General features: G+C 40.3%; 1 pseudogene; it reads right to left on the minus strand.

Moving 5' to 3' along the window:
* Positions 1–629: 629 nt before the first annotated feature.
* Positions 630–1,632, minus strand: LOC126082128 (taste receptor type 2 member 39-like; annotated as a pseudogene).
* Between the last annotated feature and the right edge of the window lie 13,551 nt (positions 1,633–15,183).

The following is a 15,183-nucleotide window of genomic DNA, read 5'->3' on the forward strand; positions in this document are numbered from 1 at the left end:
TAGGTATTTTCAAATTTTTCAGGTTCTGTCTTTGGAGGAAGAGACAAAATGCATATTCAGCTGCTGCTCAGTTTCCTGAGTAATCTGAATTTGATTATTGTATCCAGTGCGGGCCCTCAGCAGACACTTCCCAAAGGCATTTGGAAGGGGAAAGAGAGGAGTCACCAAAAGCCCAAGGTGCACAATTTTTCTGTATATTGATGACTATATCCACCTGAAGAACTTAAGAACATTGTCCAAGTTCCAACACCAAAAATTCTGCCTTAATGATGTAGGGTAGGGCTTGGCAGTATATTTTAAAATACCACCGCCCACCACCTCCAGCACTATTTTTTTTTTTTTTTACCACCTCCAGAGAGTCTAATGTGTTGATATGGTTTAGATTCACTGCTTTAGATAGAACAAGTGGAGGTAGAAATAGAGGGTCCAGGTAAAGAGTATGTTAAGCTTCACTAAGACTGCCCCAGAAGCAAAAGAGAGGAGTAAAGATTGGCCTCCTATACAAAAAAAACTGCATTTGGTGAAAAGATCAGGGTAGGTTTGAGGGAGAAAAGAGGAGGGAAGAGGGAAGTCTTGGGAGGAAATGAAGAGCTGGGGGATCAGGTCCCGTGGTGCTCCCTGGGTGCTGGTCACATAGTCTGCCCTTTTAGGTAGAGATGAACTCGGTGCCGAAGCTGCTTCCAGGCTCTTCTCAGTCCAGGGTTGTCCAAGATCAGTAGAAGTGAGTGGCAAGCAGTGTAGGCTGGTATGATAACTGTGCACATAGGACTGTTGTTATTAAAGATGCTGGACGTAAAGATAAATAGAGCAACTGCAATAAAAGCGTACAGGAGAAGAAAGTAGCTGATGGCTTTGATGGCCCCCCTTATGATGGGGCCCCTGGAGCCAATGGCATTGCTTTCCTTGTGCAGGGGTTGCTCTTAAGGGAGGCTATCAGCAGTGTTGCTGCCAGAGTGAACATGAAGAGAGGAAAGAAGATGTTCAGATTACAGAGAAGGAGCAGGTTGACCACATTGATCTTAGTGAAGTACTTTTACTCTATGGAGTTGGAGAAGGAGATAGAAATATAGTTGCTACAATACACAGTGTAGATGTCCTTGATGAAGAGCACACTGTACCCCATGGAAATGAACACAGATAACCACAGAAGCCAGGACATCCATCTGGAATCTCTCCATTTTAGCTTGAGGAAAAGAGGGTAGGGTAAGTTTGCAATCTTCACAAACCAGAGACTGCATTAATTCAAGAAAATGTAGCTGACTTTGAAAGTACCACATACCACATATTGGTTATAAAAATTTGGGAAAGTTGAACTGAGAGCAATTCCTAGCATCATGAAGCTCTGGAGAGCTATTCTGGATGCACTCAGAAAAAACAGACTCCTGCCACTCATGAGCACTGCCTTATTCCGAACCCTCTCACAGCTGCATTTACAGCCAGGATGGATCCACTTGCAGTAATTCCAGTGATGCACTCAGTACCTATGATGAAGAAAATAAATATGAGGAGATGTGGTGACGGTTTGTTTTCCTCATAGTAGCAGGTCTTGGCCCTCCTGAGTCCTGAGTCCACATTGGTGTGTGGAGGGAAATGTCTCCTTAGTTTGATGGGCATGTCCTTGGTGGCTCCCATGATTCACACCACAGGAGGAAACAGCTGATGCATTTTTTACAAGTCCACTCCAATTGTTTATGTCAGCATTCTTAGCTCTAAACCTGGAGATGCAAATGATGGAAGAGTTTGGTTCCCAATCCTTCCCCTGTTTTTCGACATGTTGGTGTAAATTCAACCAGGGGCTCAGCTATGGACTTAAGTAGAGTCGCCTTTATTAACCACTAAGGTGGTATTGAGATCCACCCATACAGACGTCACTCATTGATTCTTTCTACCTGTTGTAAACTAGACATCTGCTGTCTTAAGCTTTCCTTCTTAATTACTCTGGGGGTTTTATTTGCTTGTCTGTTATAGTGAATTCCTGGTTCTCTGGTTCCCATGGTTTCCTCATTTGGTGGAGCAGATACCCCAGTTGCTTCCAGAGAAAGGTGCACAAGAGATGTCTTTTGAACACTTGTGTGTCTCAAAATATCTTTATTCTAACTTTCTATCTAATGGTATGGCTGTGAATGGAATTCCAAGTTGCAACAGATTTTTACTTGAAATTTCCTCTAATTCTGAGTGAAGTCCTTATAAAAGAGCAGAATAGACACAGACATGCACAGGTGAAGACAGACGCCATAGAAGATGCATCTACAAGCAACCAAGGAACTTTCCTAAGAAATGCCTGGGGTTACAGAAGTTGAGACAAGGATCCTCCACTAGGGCCCACAGAGTGAGAGACAGAGAGAGCAAGACAGAGAGAGAGTCTAGCTCTGCTGATGCCTTGATTTCAGACTCCTAGCTTCCAAAATTGTGAGAGAATAAATTTCTGTTCTCTAAAGCCACCCATTTGTGGTATATTGCGTTATGGAAGTCCTTGGTATCTAAGTTTGTCACTGATGTTTTTCTGAATAATGTATCTGTTCAGTATTTTCTATTTTCTCAATCTAGATATATAAAACAAAGGCAAAGCTTCTAAAAATTAGAGCAAAGATAGTTACCTGTATACAGCAGAGACCAAGGGCAAAGAAAAGTCTATGTTTTTCATGTAAATGTGCTGTCACTAATGAGGAAATAGTGGCTTCCAGAGTTATTTGCCCTGCATGGGGCCAGATCTATAGAGAATGATAAACTGTATAGGGAACTCTTCAGAACAAATTCTTTGGTCTGACTTCCTCCTCACTTCTGTGACACTTCCCTGCCCAACGTGTGGCAGACAGAACAATGGTCCCAAGAAGTCTATGCCCTAATACTTGGAATCTCTGTATATGTCACCTTACATGGCAAAAGGGACTTTGCAGATGTGATTATGGTTTCACACTTTGAGGTGGAGAGATTATCCTGGATTATCCAGGTGGGCCTAATTTAATCACACAAGTTCTTAAAAATGGAGAGCCTTGCCCAGCTGTGGTTGAAGAGAAAGAGAGAGAGACAGATGTCACCATGAGAAGGATTTGATGCCCTGTTGCTGGCTCTGGGGCAGGGTTTCCAATCCATTCAAACCAGTGCTGTTCTTGCTGACGAAGCGTAACCAAAACAGACCCGAATTTTTACAGTTTGGATGAACCGGAATGATAACCAAAATGGGAGAAATCACTGGTAGAAGCTCTGGAATGAGGGGACATGGAAGATCCATTGTGAACTGTTTCTGAAACCTGATGTTTGGGACTGGATTACTGGCAGGACTGTGGACAGTAATATACATTCAAAGCAACACGGTCTGTTACCATTTTAGAGTGAGTCACAGTTGTTTCTGATTCTGCTCATATTCTGACAGGCAAGAGATTTGGTTGCTATGCCACGTGTATGCTGCCCTTGTTTTCTAAGAGGGAGATTAGGTTTCTAGCCGTGCTTCAACCTGTAATTTTTCCCTTTGCTGTTATCATTCCATTCACCCAAATTTTAAAATTTCAGGTCTGTTCTGGTTTTGCTTCCTTGTACATGAGTGAACCGGGAAGAACCACTTTGAGGCTCTGTTCTGAGATGTAGGGGGCTGTGTAAATTCTGCCAACCATGCAAATAAGCCAGGAAAGAGAATCTCCCCTAGAGCCTTCAGGAAAGAATGAAGCCTTGGCAATGCATTGATTATAGTCTGGTGAATCCCGTTTCACGCTTCTGATGCACAGAACTTAAGATAATAAATTTGCATTGATTTTAGCTACTATGTGTGTAAGAATTTGTTATGGCAGCAATAGGAAACTAATATACCATCTAAATTTAATAACTTCTTAAGAAACCAGGTGTCTGTGCTGAAGGAATCTCAATAGATATATGGAAGTGGCCTTGAAAGTGTATCTGGTGCACATAACATTTTCCCAGGGGTCCATCTACTTTCTAAACTCTGTCCAGAGATTCATTTATTAATATACCGGTCCATTCATTCATTCATTCAGACTGACATTTGTTGTCAGTCACCAGAAACACTGTAGACATGGCACAAAGTTAAGCATACCCTCTTCAGCCTCACCTGGTAAGAATTTTGAGTCCAAAATTAAGACTAATTAATGATATATATGTGGCACAACTCAAAATGAGAAGAAACAGCAGCAAAAGTCCATTAATAATCGGAATGTGGAATGTGCGAAGTATGAATCTAGGAAAATTGGAAATAAAAAAAAAATGAGATGGAACACATAAAATCAGTATCCTAAGCATTAGTGAGCTGAAATGGACTAGTATTGGCCATTTTGAATCAGAGAATTGTATGTTGTACAATGCCAGGAATAATAAATTGAACAGGAATTGTGTCGTGTTCATCATCAAAAAGAACATTTTAAGATCTATCCCGAAGTACAGTGTGGTCAGTGATAGGGTAATATCCACACACCTACAAGGAAGAGTAGTTCACTCGAACTTATTCAAATTTATGCACCATTGCTAAATCCAAAGATGAAGAAACTGAAGATTTTTACCAACTTCTTCCATCTGCAATTAATCAAACATACAATCGAGATGTATTGACAGTTACTGGTGATTGGAACGTGAAAGCTGGAAACAAAGAAGAAGGTTTCATATTTCGAAAGTATGGCCTTGATGATAGAAACAATGCCAGAGACCTCATGACAGAATTTTGTAAGACCAACTGCTTGTTCATTGCAAATACCTTTCTTCGACAACATAAATAGCGACGGCACTGGGTTTTTTTTGGGGGGGGGTATACCTGTGGACTTCACCAGATGGAAAACACGGGAATCAAATCGACTATATCTGTGGAACGAGATGACAGAAAAACTCAATATCATCAGTCAGAACAAGGCCAGGAGCCGACTGGGAACAGACCATCAATCACTTATATGCATGTTCAAGTTGAAACTAAAAAAAATTAAAATTAGTCCGTGAGAGCCAAAGTACAACCTTGAGTATATCCCACCTGAATTTAGAGACCATCTCAAAAATAGATCTGACCCACTGAACACTAATGACCAAAAACCAGAAGAGTTGTGGGATGACATCAAGGACAAGAGATGAAGAAAGCAAAAGGCCATTAAAAAGACAGAAAAGAAATAAAAGGCCAAATGGATGTCAGAAGAGGCTCTGAAATTTGCTCTTGAATATAGAGTAGCTAAAGCAAATGGAAGAAATGAAGTAAAAGAGCCAAACAGAAGGTTTCAAAGGGTGGCTCGAGAAGACAAAGTCAAGTATTCTAGTGAAATGTGCAAAGACCCGGAGTTAGAAAACCAAGAGGGAAGAACATACTCAGCATTTCTCAAGCTGAGAGAACTGAAGAAAAATTTCAAGCCTTGGGTAAATATTGAATAACACAGGAAGCATCAAAAGAAGATGGAGGGAATACACAGCCACTGTACCAAAAATCGGTGGACATTGAACCATTTCAGGAGGGAGCACATGATACGAATTGATGGTATCGAAAGAAGTCCAAGCTACACTGAAGGTATTGGTGGAAAATAAGGCTCCAGGAATGAATGGAATGCCAACTGAGATGTTTCAGCCAATGAATGCAGCACTGAAGGTGCTCACTCTCTATGCCAAGAAATTTGGAAGACAACTACCTGGCCAACCAACTGGAAGAGATCCATATTTGTGCCCATTCTAAAGAAAAGTGATCCAACAGTATGCAGAAATTATCAAATAATCATTAATATCACACGCTAGTAAAATTTCCCTGAGGATAATTCAAATAGGTTGCAGCAGTAGATTGACAGGGAACTGCCAGAAATTCAAGCCAGATTTAGAAGAGGACATGGAACAAGGGGTATCATTGCTGATGTCAGATGAATCTTGGCTGAAAGCCGAGAATACCAGAAAGATGTTTACCTGTGTTTTATTGACTATGTGAAGGCATTCGGTTGTGTGGATCATAACAAATTATGGATAACATTGAAAAGAATGGGAATTCCAGAACACTTAATTATGCTCTTGTGGAACGTGTACATAGACCAAGAGGCAGTCGTTCAAACAGGACAAAGGGATATTGCATGGTCTAAAACCAGGAGAGATGTGCATCAATGTATCTTTTCACCATACTCAGTCTTTATGCTAAGAAAATAATCTGAGAAATTGTACTATATGAAGAAGAATGAGGCATCAGGATTTGAAGAAGACTCATTAATAACGTCCATTATGCAGATGACACAATCTTGTTTGCTGAAAGTGAAGAGGGCTTGAAGTACTTACTGATGAAGATCAAAGACCACGGTCTTCAGTATGAATTACACCTCAACGTTAAGAAATCAAAAATCCTCACAATTGGACCGATAAGCAACATAATGATAAATGGAGAAATATTGAAGTTGTCAAGAATTTAATTTTGCTTGAATCTGCAATCAATGCCCATGGAAGCAGCAGTCAAGAAATCAAATGATATATTGCGTTGGGCTAATTGTCTTTAAGAGATCTCTTTAAAGTTTTCAAAGGCAAAGATGTCCCTTTGAGGACTAAGGTGCACCTGACCCAAGCCATGGTATTTTCAATCCCCTCATATCCGTGCTAAAGCAGGACAACCAGTACGGAAGACTGAAGAATTGGTGTCTTTGAATGATGGTGTTGGCAAAGAATATAGCATTTTTTATACATTGAAAGTTTGTAGCGACCCTGCATCGAGCAAGCCTATTGGCACCATATTTCCAACATGTGCTCTCTTTGTGTCTCTGTGTCACATTTTGCTCGTTCTTCCAGTATTTCTAACTTTTCCATTATGATTATATCTGTTACGATGATCTGTGATCTTTGATGTTACTATTTTAATTGTTTTGCGGCACCACAAACTGTTCTCATAGAAGATGGCAAACTTAATTGTCAATATTGTGCATGTTTTGACTGCTCCACCGACTGGCCATTCTCCCATCTCTCTCCCTCTTGTCGGACCTCTCTATTCTCTGAGACAGTACAACATTGAAATGAAGCCAGTTAATAACCCCACAATGGCCTCTAAGTGTTCAAGTGAAAGGAAGTGTTGCACGTTTCACACTTTAAATCAGAAGCTAGAATTGATTAAGCTTAGTGAGGAAGGTGTGTAAAAAGCCAAGATAGGCTGAAAGTTAGGCCTCTTATGCCAAATAGTTAGCCAAGTTGCGAATGCAAAGGAAAAGTTCCTGAAGGAAATTAAAAGTGCCACTTCAGTCAACACAGGAATGATAAGAAAGCAAAACAGCCTTATTTCTGATATGGAGAAAGTTTTAGCAGTCTGGACAGATGATCAAAACTGCCACCAAATTCCCTTAAGCTGAAGCCTAATCCAGACAACTCTCTTCAATTCTATGAAGGCTGAGAGAGATGAGGAAGCTGCAGAAGAAAAGTTTGAAGCTAGCAGAGGTTGACTTATGAAGTTTGAGGAAAGAAGCCATCTCCATAACACAACAGTGCAATGTAAACAGCAAGCGCTGTTGTAGAAGCTGCAGTAAGTTTTCGGGAAGATCCACCTGAGATAATTGGTGAAAGTGGCTACACTAAACAACAGAGTTTCAAAGTAGATGAAACAGCCTTATCTTGAAGGTAGATGCCACTTAGGACATTCATAGCTAGAGAGGAGAAGTCTATGCCTGGCTTCAAAGTTTCAAAGTATAGGCTGACTCTCTTGTTCAGAGCTAATGTGGCTGGTGACTTTAAGTTGAAGCGCATGCTCATTTGCCATTCTAAAAATCCTAGTGTCCTTAAGAATTATGCAAAATCTACTCTGCCTGTGCTCTGTACATGGAACAACAAAGCTTGGGTGATAGCACATCTGTTTACAAGACAGTTTACTGAATATTTTAAGCCCACTTGAGAACTTCTGCTCAGAATAAAAAATTCCTTTCAAAATATTACTGCTCATTGAAAATGCACCTGGTCACCCAAGAGCTCTGATAGAAATGTACAAGGATCTTAATGTTGTTTTCATGCCTCCTAACACAACATCCATTCTGCAGCCCGTGGATCAAGGAGTGATTTCAAATTTCATGTCTTATTATTTAAGAAATACATTTTGTAAAGCTATAGGTGCCATAGGTAGTGATTCCTCTGATGGATCTGGGTGAAGTACATTGAAATCCTTCTGGAAACGATTTGCCATTCTAGATGACATTAAAAACATTTGTGATTCATGGGAGGAGGTCAAAACATCAGCGTTAACAGGAGTTTGGAAGAAGTTGATTCCGTCCTTCATGGATGACTTTGAAGGGTCCAAGACTTCAGTGGAGGTAGTAACTGCAGATGTAGCAAGAGAACTGGAATTAGAAATGGAGCCTGACAGTGTCACTGAATTGCTGCAATCTCATGAGAAAACTTTAATGGATGAGGAGTTGCTTCTCATGGATGAGCAAAGAAAGAGGTTCTTGAGATGGAATCTACTGCTGGTGAAGTTGCTGTGAACATTGTTGAAGTGACAACAAAGGATTTAGCATATTACATAAATTTAGTTGATAAAGCAGTGGCAGGGTTTGAGAGGAATGACTCCAATTTTGAAAGAAGTTCTACTATAGGTAAAATGCTATCAAACAGCATGGCATGCTACAGAGAAATCTCTTGTGAAAGGAAATGACGATTGATGTAGCAAACTTCATTGTTGTCTTAAGAAAATGCCACAGCCATCTAGCCTTCAGCAACCTCCACCTTGATCAGTCAGCAGGCATCGACATCAAGGTTACATCCTCCACTAGCAAAAAGATTACAAATCATTGAAGGCTCAGATTATGGTTAGCAGTTTTTAGCAATAAAGTATTTTTAAATTAAAGTATGTACACTGTTTTTTAGACATAATGCTATTGCACGCTTAATAGACTACAGTGTAGTATAAACAACTTTTATATGCTCTGGGAAACCAAAAATTTTGTGTAATTTGCTTTATTGTGACATTCACTTTATTGTGGAGTCTGGAACTGAACCCACAATATCTCTGAGGTATGCCTTTACCATGGACTGCCAGAAGAATGAACAAATCTGTCTTGGAAAAATTACTGCCAAAATGCTCCTTAGAAGTGAGGATGGTGAGACTTCGTCTCACGTATTTTGGACACATTATCAGGAAGTACCAATCCCTGGAGAAGGACATCATGCTTGGTAAAGTAGAGGGTCAGTGAAAAAGAGGCAGACCCTCAATTAGGTTGATTGACACAGTGGCTGCAATAATGGAGTCAAACATCGCAACGTGTGTGAGAATGGCATAAGACTGGGCGGAGTTTCATTCTGTACCGGAACTGACTTGATGGCACCTAACAACAACAATGATATATAATCACCATTGCCTGCAAATTGAGTACTTCTCCAAGATTACATATAATTGAAGAAAACTGTTGGTTTCCATAGACGATTGATGAAAATAATATTAACATGTAAGATTGGCAGAAGAGGCCAGCCACCAAATAATTGTTTACAGGATGAGCATATGAGACCACCTTCCTTCAGGTTTCATGAACAGCTCCAGAATACTCCAAATATTGGGAAACAATTGAATGAATGAATTAGCATTATTTCCAACCCTTTTTTATGATAATGTCTCTATTCTTCCACAGGCAATGGTCTAATATCTTATGTATGTAGATTTCAGAATCTGTTCTGAAAATAATAATTCCCAATGAAAGTCACCTAAGGATAAATATTGAGGTCACATGTAAGTCAACTGGCATAATAAAATCTATTAAGAAAACCTTCTGCATCCCACTTTGGAGAGTAGAGTCTGGGGTCTTAAATGCTAGCAAGTGACCATCTAAGATGCATCGATTGGTCTCAACCCACCTGGAGCAAAGGAGAATGAAGAACACCAAAGACACAAGGTAATTATGAGCCCAAGAGACAGAAAGGACCACATAAACCAGAGACTACAACAGCCTGAGACCAGAAGAACTAACTGGTGCCCAGCTGCAACCGATGACTGCCCTGACAGGGAACACAACAGAGAACCCCTGAGGGAGCAGGAGAGCAGTGGGATGCAGACCTCAAATTCTCATAAAAGACCAGACTTAATTGTCTGATTGAGACTAGAAGGACCCTGGAGGTCATGGTCCCCAGACCTTCTGTTATCCCAAGACAGGAACCATTCCCAAAGCCAACTTTTCAGACAGGGTTTGGACCAGACTGTGGGATAGAAAATGATACTGGTGAAGAATGATCTTCTTGGATCAAGTAAACACATGAGACTATGTGGGCAGCTCCTGTCTGGATGGGAGATAAGAGGGCAGAGGGGTCAGAAGCTGGCTGAATGGACACAAAAAGAGAGAGTGGAGGGAAGGAGTGTGCTGTCTTATTAGGGGGAGAGCAACTAGGAGTATATAAAAACCCAGTGCCATCGAGTCGGTTCTGACTCATAGCGACCCTGTAGGACAGAGTAGAATTGCCCCATAGAGTTTCTAAGAAGCGCCTGGCGGATTCGAACTGCCATATATAGCAAGGTGTATATAAATTTTTGTATGAGAGACTGACTTGATTTGTAAGCTTTCACTTAAAGCACAATAAAAATTAAAAAAAAAATTGAGGTCACAGATTGCTGACATGCATAGTGTTTTCTCAATGAGAATGCTGTCTGTCATATATCAGGCACTCAGATAATATTTGCTGATTAAACTGTTGACTTAGGCAACAGGTGAATTTTTAGTTTTTCAGGTCAAGAAGGAAGACCTTAACATTGGCCCAGATATGTGAGGAATAAAATTCCATTTGGATCTTTCTAGGGTTAGTTGAAAGAGTCCTGGTGGTGCAATGGTTAAAGTGCTTGGCTGCTAACTGAAAAGTCTGTGATTCTAATTCACCGGCAGATGAAAAGACTTGGTGATCTGTTCCTGTAAGGATTACAGCCTTGGAAACGCTATGAGGCATTTTTATTCTTTCCTAATGGGTTGTTGTGAGTTGGAATTGACGCCATGGCACACAACAACATACACCAAAGCAAGATCCTTAGAATAACTGGTCTAAAGAAAGCCCTGGTCAGTGTCTTGTGGACCCCTAAACTCCTGGATGACTTGAATATGTTGTGCCTGTGGCCTTTCTCCTTGTGCTCCCTAGTCTTTGTCAAAGGCAAACTCTCTGATTTCCTGGGGACCAGTGACCAAGCCCCTACTCTCACAGTCATCCTACAAAGACCTTTAGGTAGAGGGGCACTCAAGTCAACTCAATTAAATAAACACTGATTAAGACCCAGGGCTTTAGCAGCTGTAAGAGATAGAAATACAAGTATCCCTGACTTACAAACGTAAGTTATGGTGAATCGCACTTATGGCTCACTGTTTATTTTGTGTGTGTGTGCTGTTGTTGTACATCTTACCGTTAGTAGTGTGGTGTTGTTGTTAGGTGCTGTTGAGTCGGTTTCAACTCATAGCGACCCTATTTACAACAGCAGGAAACACTGCCAGATCCATACATAGTACCTAATAATATGTCCTACATACAGTGTTGCAGTGTGTAATTTGCTGATGTTATCATTCTCAGATGTTCACTCGCAGGTGTTCAATGTTATGATTTACTGCTCCAAACACCTGCCATGTAGCAGGCTATGCAACTTAAAAAAAAAAAAAGATATTCGACTTAAACGTCTGAACCAACTTAATGATGAAGTCATTGGAACAGAACCCCTCCATAAGTCAGAGGCTGCCTGTATAGCAGGTACAACTGTCACAGTTCACATAACTCAGATTTTCTCCCTCTCCCCTTCCTTTCTTCTTTGCCCTTTCCTCCCTCTGTTTCTCCCTTCTTTTCCTCCTTCCTTCCCTCTTTTCCCTCCCTCTCTCCTTTCATTCCTTCCTTACCTAACTTGTTTTCAGTTCTTCTGAGTATGTGTCTAGGATTGGAGTTAAGTTTTTTGAGAAACTTCAAACTTTTTTCCACAGTGGCTGAGCCATTTAACAATCCCACTGGCAATGTACAAGCATTTCAATATCTCCATATCTTGAGCAACACTTATTATTTCTCTCTCTCTCTTTGTTTATTATAGCTATCCTCGTGGATGTGAAGAATGCCTCACTGTGGTTTTGTTTTGCATTGCTCTGATGAGTGATGATGTTGAGCATCTTTTTCATGTCCTTATTGGCCATTTTGTATACCTTCTTTGAAGAAATATCTACTCAAGTCTGTTGCCCATTTTTTAATTAAGTTGCCTGTCATTTTGTTGTTGAGGTGTAAGAGTTCTATATATGTTCTAGACTTCTATCAGATATATGATTCTCAAACATTTTCTCCCATTCTGTACACTGCCTTTTCAATTTCTTTTTATTTATTTATTTTTTTCACATGAAAGTTTACAGCTCAAATTCATTTCTCATACAAAAATGTATACACATATTGTTATGCGACATTGCAATCCCTATAATGTGATGACACACTCTCCCTTTTCACTCCCAGGTTCTTGTGTCCATTCAACCAGTTCCTGTCCCTTCTTGCCTTCTCATCCTGTCTTCAGCCAGAAGCTGCCCATTTGGTCCCGTGTATCTACTTGAACTAAGAAGCACACCCTTGACGAGTATTATTTTATGTTTTATAGTCCAATCTAATCTTTGTCTGATGAGTGGACATCGGGAATGGTTTCAGTTCTGGGTTAACAGAATATCCGGGGACCATGGCTTCAGTGGTTCCTGCAGACCATTAAGTCTGATCTTTTTACGTGAATCTGACTTGTGCTCCAGACTTTTCCCACCTTGCCATCTGTCAGTTTGTTGTACTGTGGGGGCTTGTGTGTTGCTGTACATGGTCCTTTCAATTTCTTTTTATTTATTTATTTTTTAGTGTGGTTTACATGAAAGTTTGCAGCTCAAGTTAACTTCTCATACAAAAATTCAAATACCAGCAGGGTTACCCATGGCAGGTGGGTTTCAACTGAGCTTCCAGACTAAGACAGACTAGGAGGAAGGGCCTGGCAGTCTACTTGTCGAAAGAATAAGCCAGTAAAACCTTATGAATAGCAACATAACATTTTCTGATATAGTGCTGGAAGATGAGCCTCTCAGGTTGGAAGACACTCAAAATATGACTGGGGAAGAGCTGCCTCCTCAAAGTAGAGTCGACCTTAATGACATGGATGTAGTCAAGCTTTTGGAACCTTCATTTGCTGATGTGGCACGACTCAAAAGGGGAAGAAACAGCTGCAAATATCCATTAATAATCAGAACCTGGAATGCACAAATTATGAATCTAGGAAAACTGGAAATCATCAAAAATGAAATGGAACACATAAAGATCAATATCCTAGGGATTAGTGAGCTGAAATGGACTGGTATTCATCATTTTGAATTGGACAATCGTATAGTCTGCTATGCTGGGAAAGACAACTTGAAGAGGAATGGCATTGCATTCATATCGAAAAGAACAGTTCCAGATCTATTCGGAAGTACAACGTTGTCAGTGATAGAATAATATCCATATGCCTGCAAGGAAGACCAGTTAATACAACTATTATTCAAATTTACTCACCTACCACTAAGGTCAAAGATGAAGAAATGGAAGATTTTTACCACCTTCCACAGTCTGAAACTGGTCGAATATGCAGTCAGGATGCATTGATAATTACTGGTGATTGGAATGCAAAAGTTGGAAACAAAGAAGAAGGATGGGTAGTTGGAAAATATGGCCTAGGTGACAAAAACGAGGCTGGAGATCACATGATAGAATTTTTGCAGGCCCAACGACTTCATTGCAAATACCCTTTCTCACCAACATAAATGGCTATTGTACATGGATCTCACCAGATGGAATACACAGGAATCAAACTGACAACATCTGTGGAAAGGGATGATCAAGATGTTCAATATCATCTGTCAGAACAAGGCCAGGGGCTGACTGTGGATCAGACCATCAATTATTCATAAGGTCAAGCTGAAACAGAAGAAAATTAGAACATGTACACTAGAGTCGACGTATGACTTGGAGTATATTCCACCTGAATTTAGACACCATCTGAAGAATAGATTTGATACATTGGATACTAATGACTGAAAACCAGATGAGCTGTGAAATGACATCAAGGACATTATACCTGAAGAAAGCAAGAGGTCATTAAAAAGACAGGAGAGAAAGAAAAGACCAAAATAGAAAGCAGGAGAGACTCTGAAACTTGCTCTTGAATGTTGAGTAGCTAAAGCAAAAGGAAAAATGATGAAGTAAAAGAGCTGAACACAAGATTTCAAAGGGTAGCTTGAGAAGGCAAAGTAAAGTATTATAATGACATGTGCAAAGACCTGGAGATAGAAAACTAAAAGAGAAGAACACTCTCTGCATTTCTCAAGTGGAAAGAACTGAAGAAAAAAATCAAGCCTTGAGTTGCAGTAGTGAAGGATTCCGTGGGGGAAAATATTAAAATGATGCAGGAAACATCAAAAGAAGATGGCAGGAATACACAGAGTCACTATACCAAAAAGAATTGGTCAACATTCAAACCTTTCAGGAGGTAACATATGATCAGGAACCCATGGTACTGAAGGAACAGGTCCAAGCATGAAGGCATTGGCAAATAACAAGGCTCCAGGAACTGACGGACTACCAATTGAGAGGTTTCAACAAATGAATGCAGCACTGGAAGTACTCACTTGTCTATGCCAAGAAATTTGGAAGACGGGTATCTGGCCAACCAACTAGAAATATCCATATTTATGTCTATCTACAAGAAAGGTGATCCCACCAAATGCGGACATTATCGAACAATATCATTAATACCACATGCAAGCAAAATTTTGCTGAAGATCATCCAAGAGCAGCTGCAGCAGTATATCGACAGGGAACTGCCAGAAATTCAAGCCAGATTCAGAAGAGGACAAGGAACCAGGGATAACATTGCTGACATAGGATGGATCCTGGCTGAAAGCAGAGAATACCAAAAAGATGTTTACCTCTGTTTTATTGACTAAGTAAAGGCATTTGACTGTGTGGATCATAACAAATTATGGGTAACATTGCAAAGAATAGGAATTCCAGAACACTTAATTGTGCTCGTGAGGAACCTTTACATAGATCACGAGGCAGTCGTTTGGACAGAACAAGGGGATACTGATTGGTTTAAAGTCAGGAAAGGTGTGTGTCAGGGTTGTATTCTTTCACCACACCTATTTAATCTGTATGCTGAGCAGATAATCCAAGAAGCTGGACTGTATGAAGAAGAACGGGGCATCAGGGTTGGAGGAAGACTCATTAACAACCTGTGTTATGCAGATGACACAACCTTGCTTGCTGAAAGTG

Source organism: Elephas maximus, chromosome 8 (assembly GCF_024166365.1).
Source record: "Elephas maximus indicus isolate mEleMax1 chromosome 8, mEleMax1 primary haplotype, whole genome shotgun sequence".
Classification (NCBI taxonomy): Eukaryota; Metazoa; Chordata; class Mammalia; order Proboscidea; family Elephantidae; genus Elephas; species Elephas maximus.